Here is a 7,696-nt window from a genome sequence, read left to right as displayed (position 1 = left end):
TCTATCTCATCATCTATCTATCTATCTATCTATCTATCTATCTCATCATACAAACACACATACATACACACACACACACACACACACACACACACACACACACACACACACACACACACACAGTGTAACCAACTAGATCCCAGAAAGATCTTAGATCTTAGAGAAGAACCAGCTACTACTATGTCCTAAACCAATATATTTTCTAACTGTATTCTAAACAGTTACCTTTATCCCCACAGGTAAGTGTAGCTCTCACCCCTCATGAAAAAAGCTCCTTTTCACAGCAGATGGATACTGTTGCAGTGATCCACAAATGGCCAACAATGTAGCGAAAGGGTGACTCTAGAGTGCTCATCCCCATCTACAATGCACACACATATCTATGGCTCAGGAAGCAACCTGAGGGGGAGGGCAGAAAGATTGTCAGAGTCAGAGGAGCAGGATGCCTGCTGCTGGACAGTTTCTTCTGGAAACGACAGGGGAAGTGAACCCATAGAATCTCAACAATATGTTTGTGGAAAAGAGGCCAACATAATGACATCATCAGTCAGCATGCCAATGTGGATGGGCGTCTTCACAAGGCTCCGTTCTTCGGTGCAAAGCTATAGATAATCAATGGCTTCTGAGAGGGGGAGAACCAGCCTTCTCCAGGAATGAGCCAGCCTCTTTATTCAGCCCTTAAAATATGTGCATGAGAGCTACACTAAATGCACTCAGAGATTGTGCGTGTGTGTGTGTGTGTGTGTGCGCTAGATAGATGATGAGGTCATGAATTTCAACCTTAATTACTGCTAGTTGGAATGTAAACTGGAAATCAGTATGGAATTTCCTCAAAAACTGAAACTAGAAAGATCATATGTCCCAACCCTACTTTTTTTATTCTTTTATTATTTTTTTAAGGAGTTCCGGCAAAGTCTTATTAAAGGAAAACTGTCTTGTTTACCTCTCACCTGTCTGTTCTGGCGTGCTTCTAATAATATCAGAATCACCCTGGTCACTGGTAGCCAGTGTGCATACTCTAGTATTTTCCACACGCTGTGCCCAATTCAATGTTATTGCCACTGTAGTGATGGACACCAGTTTTAGCCAACATGGCATAGTATTCTATTTCAGATTTCCTCAAAGCTGGACAGTTGTTGGCGAGGATAACCAATTTCGCTTTGCCTTGTCTGATCGTCTTCATATCTGTTTGTGCCCCAGCACGTACTTTCCACTTTCATAACAAGTTGGAGCCTAGAGTTGATCGACTCCAGAGACTTTTTTGTCTTCGTTGTAGCCACTATCTTCTTGCCTTAGGTGTGGGACAAACCCCAACCAAGATCAGATGCCAAGATGGCCGGGGAGCTAGAAAGGAAGGAGCTCCCCAACCCTACTTTTGAACAACCCTAAAGGACTCTTCGTCAATACACTAGAGAAGCACTTTCACAGTCTTGCTTCTTGCTGCAATATTCTCATAGCCAGGAGAGGGAATCAGCTTAGGTGTCCAACAAAAGATGAGGGGATTTAAAAAAAAATGTGAAGCATGTATATACACAGTGGAATTTCCTGCAGCTGTAGAGAAAAATGAGATCATAACTTACGCAGGAAAATGGATGGAACCAGAAATAATTGTTTTTTTTTTGTTTTTTTTGTTTTTTTTTTTGGTTCTTTTTTTTTTTTTTTTTTTTTTGAGCTGGGGGTGGAACCCCGGGCCTTGCGCTTTCTTGGCAAGGGGTCTCCCACTCAGCCAAATCCCCAACCCCTCCAGAAATAATTGTTAAGCGAAACAAGCCAGACCGAAAACTGCTAATGTCATCTAGCTCATATATGGAAATGTGATTTAAAATGCATGTTCATCTACACTTATATATGTCTATATGCATATTCATTTATGCTAGTGTTTGTAGGTCATGAAACTAGAAATAAGGTCTTAGCAGAGGTGAGAAAAAGCACATAATAGAAAAGCAGAAGGGTATGAAGTGTGGGGATAGATAGCTCAGAGGATGAAGGTGCTTGTTGTTGAAGGGACCAAGTAGGATGTTAAAATGCAAAACAGAACTCATGGCACAATGTTGTGCATGACCCCCCCCACCAGCATTCCAGTGGCGGGCACACCATAATAATATATAAAATTAAACAGTAGCAGAAGAAGAGGAGGTCAACAAGGGAAGAGGAGAATGAATGGGAACATACATGTCATAACATGCATGTATCAAGAGGACAAGCTAAAACCCAGCATCTCATACGTTAACCTAAAAATTATTAGTAAATTTTTTTTAGTTTTTTTTTTTCCAACTTAGAATGGCAGTGCATATCTGTAATGAAGCACCACTGAAGCTGAGACTGGAGGATTACAATTTTGAGAATAGTCTGGACTACATAGTAATTTTAAGGCCAGCTTTGGGTTGATAGCAAATAAGAAATAAGATATTTTATAGAAAAGAAAGAGAAACGCTAGGCATGGTGACTCATGCCTGCAACCCCAGAGCTCTGGAGACTAAGGTAGGATCGTGAGTTTGAGGCTTAGTCTGGGCTACAAAATGAACTCTTGTGTCAACTCAAAGTGCAGATTACTCTTTCATGTCAGTTTAGGAATTAAAAATCCTTCAACGGAATACCACATTTCACCTAGCAGAGTAGCAAACACTTGACGGAAACCTTGTAAGAAGACTTGAGAGTTCTCTCACTCAGCCGCTCTACTTCAGGGGTTTAATTCTCTAGATCTCCTTATGTCAGTGGCAAAATATTGTATCAGAATCTTCTCCTTAGTATTGTTTGGCTGAGGGATGGGTTCTGAAATCTTAATGCCACAGTGGTCTTCGGGGCGCGGGGGGCGGATAAAACTGTATATTCCTTCCTTTATTCCAGTTCCTCTTAGCTCTCCTTTCTAGAACCCTCTCTTATTTTGTAGCGATATGGTTGCTCCAGATCCCGTGTCCTTGCTTTTCAGGCCAGAAAATCGGGCTTTCCTGTCAGGTTAAGCTGGTAGTTACGGCATTAACTATATAGCTTTCTCTCTGGCAAAAAAAATGTCCTAAAAACGAGAAATTTGCTTCATACTATTTCCTTCCTGTAAGTGCCAACTTCCTTCCAGTGTTTGCCTGTTTTTAAGTGCACTCTTGGGCCCGCAGCTCCGCCCACCCAGGACCCACAGCCACTCCCAGGGCCCAGGGCCCAGGGCCCCGCCCACCCAGGACCCACAAAACCTCCAGCTCCCATCCCAGAGTAGGTTGTTACTGTTTTCAGGAAGCTGGTACAGTCAGAGATTACTCAGCTCCACTCATATGCAACTCATTTCAGATTCTGCTTTAATTTAATTTTAATTTTTGAGATTGCATCAGGCCATGGAGATCAGGCTGGCCTTGAACTCAGAACCTTCCTTCCCAGCTTCTTAAGCACTGGGATTACAGGTGTGCACTGCTTCTGGCTCAGTTCCTGAAGTTTTTTTCTTTTTAATCATTCAGTTTGTGCGTACATGCATGTGTAAGTGCGTGTGAGTGTGTGTGAGTGTGTGTCAGGAGACAACTTCTGGGACCTGGTTCTTTCCTTCCACCTGGTTTCTGAGGCAGGATCTCCTTTGCGGTTTCTGCCACCAGTTTCAACTCTCCTCTCTCCATCTCCCATCTCTCTGGGATCACAAACGCAAGCCACATAATCCCACCTGTGGGTTTGGAGCATGGAACCTGGGCTGTCACATAAACATTGCAAGCACTTTAACCCACCCAATCCTGACAACCACTGAGATACATTGATACCACGCTGCAAAGTGCTGTTCTGACTTCATCAAATATTCTATGGCAGGTACTGCAGTGAGAAAGGCTTCAAACGGTGGGTTTTCAGACACAATGTATGGCGGGTGGTATCTTCAGAGCCGAGAGGTTTTTGTGGTTCTTTTTCAAATTGCAACACTGTTTCCCTCTCTAGATAAGAGAAAATAATGACTATGTATACAAACACAGGACTCATGACTCATAGTGAACAAAGCTAGGCCCTACAAGTGACTCACTGCGACTTAAGAGACTGGAGGAAGTGACCAAAGTGACCAGGCTACTCGCGAATGTTTGGTTGTGACTTGGCAGGATTTATCGCAAATGGACTCTGATTTGGGAACGGTCTGAACTTGATTTGCCAGGTCACTGGGAGTCATCTTCTGCTCTCTCTTGTTTACCATCAGGAGGACGTAAGATCCTAGGATGTGATTAGAAACAGCAAATGAATACAATTCGAGTTAAGTCACTCGGTCACGTAAAGTGAGGGTGGGGATGGACGGTGAACAGGACCATGTAGGGGAAGGCTAGAAGTACTGAATTCAGTTGGACCTTACTATGTTCGTATCTCTCCTCCCTTCTCTGGTTAATGGGGTGGGGGTGGACTACTTGTGAGTGACTGGGAGGGACCTGAGTTTTGAAGCTCTGTGCCAGCATTTAAGAGCTTTGAGGCAGCTGAGAGGACTCCATTAGCTGCGATTGGGATGGAAAGTGAATGAATAAGTAAATTAATGAGAAAAATAACATCCTGTTCTTCTGCATAAACTATGGCCATTGACTATGTTCTTGAAGGACCATTCTTGTTCCATAAATATTTAGGGATGAACCAGGCCACCTTGCCCCTCACCACGGGAGATGTCTGTGGACCAGAAGTCAGGAACAGGAAAGGTAGAGACAAGAAAGAAAAGATCTTGAAGAGGAGACCCCTTGATTCTCTTCTTTAATCCCCTACCATCCAGCTAAGGGTTGAGTGGATAGGACATACAGAGAATTCTTATAGAGTATGTTTCTGGTGAGGACACTGCGAGACGTGCTGACATCTTCTCCTGGGACCGGAAGCTGCAACCTGAGGTCCTAGAAACTGGGCTTCCTCTCCTTGACTAAGACCTGCTCCTGCTGTATCATTGGCTTCAGAGGGAAGCACGCTGCGTACATCTGCTTCTCTCAGGGGTGAGGGACTTCAGGTGGGTTAAACAGCCTCTGGACAGGAGCAGGGAGCTTAAACGACAAACAGAGAAACAGCAGGCAAGGCAGCACGCACCTATAATGCCAGAACAGGGAAGCCTGAGAGAGGATGTGAATTCAGTACCAACCTCGAGACTTTGTCTCGCACCCAACCAGTTTCCCCACTCAACTCTGAAGGGAGGCAAAGGGGAGAGATAAACCAAAAGCAGAATAAAAGGGGGGTGTGATCCTAACAACATAAAGGTGGGATTACTAAACTCGTGTGGTAGCACACCCCTATGGTAATCCCAGCAGGCAGGAGGTAGAAGCAGGAGGATCAAGAGTTCAAGGCCAGCCTGGGTTACAGAAGATTCCTGAGCTTTGGGAGGAGGAATGGGATATAGAGACCCCATTCAGTGCTGAGCGATCCACAGACTTTTATTCTTTGCACCCGAACCCATTGTGGTCCTCTGTCTTAATCACCATCCACTACAAAATGAAACTTCTCTCACGAGGCTTGAGAGGTGCATTAATCTATGTGTATAATATTAATAAATCACTAGGAGTCAGTTTAATACTCCACCCACTTAGCAGGATGATAGTAGCAGGTTTTCTTCTGGGGCCAATGGCCTGTTTAATTATAGGTCTATGTTGGCCCTGACAATGGTGACAGGTATGGGTCTTATCTTGTGGCGTGGTATTGAAATCCAATCAGAAAGTGGTTGGTTACCTATGATGTCGATGCTCAGCCAGTCATCTTATAACTGTTAGGCTCATAGTTGCGTAACACTGATGACTGCTTTTCTCCAGGGATGGCACGCATACACTTCCTAGTACTGTGAAAGCTAGCCAGTAGGAATGAGGTTTCCAGGTGAGTACCGGCTTGACTTCTCCGTGTTCTATGACTTAAGTGTGTGGTAGCTTCAGCAATAGGGTCCCACGGTCAAGTTCTGGAGAATAAATAAGAATATTGCCAATACCCTGGCAAACATCAGACAGAAGGCCTGAGTGTCTATGTATAGTGGAAATTTCTGGTTTCTTTGGAGACTCAGTTGTGTCATGTGACTTATCGTTTTTTCTGGAAGCCGTCTTGTGAGAGGGTGTTTTGCTGAGGCAGACACTTGAGAGGACGAGTGATGTTTGGAAAGAGTCTACGTGGAACCCAACAGAAGTGAACGGTGCTCTCGCATTGGTTTGCCTCACAAGCCTTTGCTGGTCTTCACTTGTCGTGACTCTGTAGAGAGAAATGTGCCAAAGAACTTCTCGTGGTACTCTGGTTGCTTCCTGTCCCTTCTGTGTCACTCCCTGGTTCTTCTGGATCAAGCCACTGTTGCTGATTCCTGTTTGGAGTTTGCCGATTGGTCCGGAATGATGGGTGTATGAGGTTTCAGACTGGATGGTTGATATCCTGACCATGAAGACTGGACTCACCCAAAAGAACTACTTCTAGATGGGCCAAATCCCCTTGTCCTATTTACCATCTTTCTCCCTTGCTTTTGGTTGGAGGGCTAGAAGGGAGGTTGCAGAGTTTAAAAACCCTTATTGAAGTAGGTTTTGAAAAATCTAAGCCTACGCGTATGAGCCCTCTGGACCAAAGCTCAAAACCAGGCAATTCACTCCTGGCAGTGGGCTTTTATTTATTAGCCTGTTACATGCAGAAGGGGCATTGTCAGAAAACGGAGATCATATTAAGTGAAGTGAGTCAGACCCAGAAAGGCGAATGTAATGTTTCATGATACATAAAAATGTCATGTATATGTATGACATGAAACTGGAAGCAAGACTGTCTGGAGAAAGGGGAGGGAGTGTGGAGGACAAATAAGGTCAATGTAGAGGACACATGAGTGAAAATGTGTTTATCAAACTTATGTATAATAATTGTACACCAGGACCTTAGATGTAACTCCACACTGATAGGATTCCCCCTCCCCAGAAATTAAAAATCAGGTTGCTATATGTTACTTCTTGATTTCTAATAAAAATAGCTTCGGGACAGTGTCATATGGCCCATGTTGCCTTGAAACTTACTATGTGGCCAAGATTGGCCCTGAAACACATCTGCCTCCGCCTCTCAAGTGCTGGGAATCCAGGCGAGCCACTGTACTCAGTGTTAGCACCCCTGTTGATGACCGATGAATCCTGTCCAAGGTGTGCGCCTACTTATGTGTAGCTTCTGCTCCTGTCTTCAGTGTCTGAGTCATGACTCAGTGCTTCTCAACTCTCCAAGGCTGCGACCCTTTAATACAGTTCCTCACATTGCAGTGACCCCCGACCGTAAATTTATTTTTGTTGCTACCTCATGGCTGTAATTTTGCCATAGTTGTGAGCTATGATGTAAGCGTCCGCGTTTCCCAATGGTCTGCTGGGGGTCATGATCCCCAGGTTGAGAACCACTGCTTTGTGTGACTCTGAAACGCACGGTCTCTGCTTTGCTCTGACTATGTCGGCATCTCCATTCCTTCTACCCGTTATGAACCCAGTCCCTACATTTAAGTCACGTTGTCCCCCACGTCACTGTTTCCTGTTCGATCCAGTTGGCTCTCCTGACAGGTGGAAATTTGGGTTATTTTTAAGACGCTGTATGCAGTCTGGAAAGTCCCTCTTGTTGCTCTGATCACAAGGAAAGTCAGACAACCCCTGACCTCTCATCAAGACGAGGCTTTTGAGTCTGTTTCTAAAATAATGGAACTGCTAACTGTCATAGGAGCACCCACAAATCCTTTGCAGCTTTCGATCTCAGTGCCGTGTGTGTGTGTGTGCGTGTGTGTGTGTGTGTGTGTGTGTGT

General features: G+C 44.5%; 1 pseudogene; it reads right to left on the bottom strand.

The window, feature by feature from the left end:
* Positions 1-939: 939 nt before the first annotated feature.
* Positions 940-7,283, bottom strand: LOC116884382 (annotated as a pseudogene).
* Positions 7,284-7,696: the final 413 nt, after the last annotated feature.

This window comes from Rattus rattus, chromosome 15 (genome assembly GCF_011064425.1).
Source record: "Rattus rattus isolate New Zealand chromosome 15, Rrattus_CSIRO_v1, whole genome shotgun sequence".
Lineage (NCBI taxonomy): Eukaryota > Metazoa > Chordata > Mammalia > Rodentia > Muridae > Rattus > Rattus rattus.
This window is presented reverse-complemented; position numbering and strand designations above follow the sequence as displayed.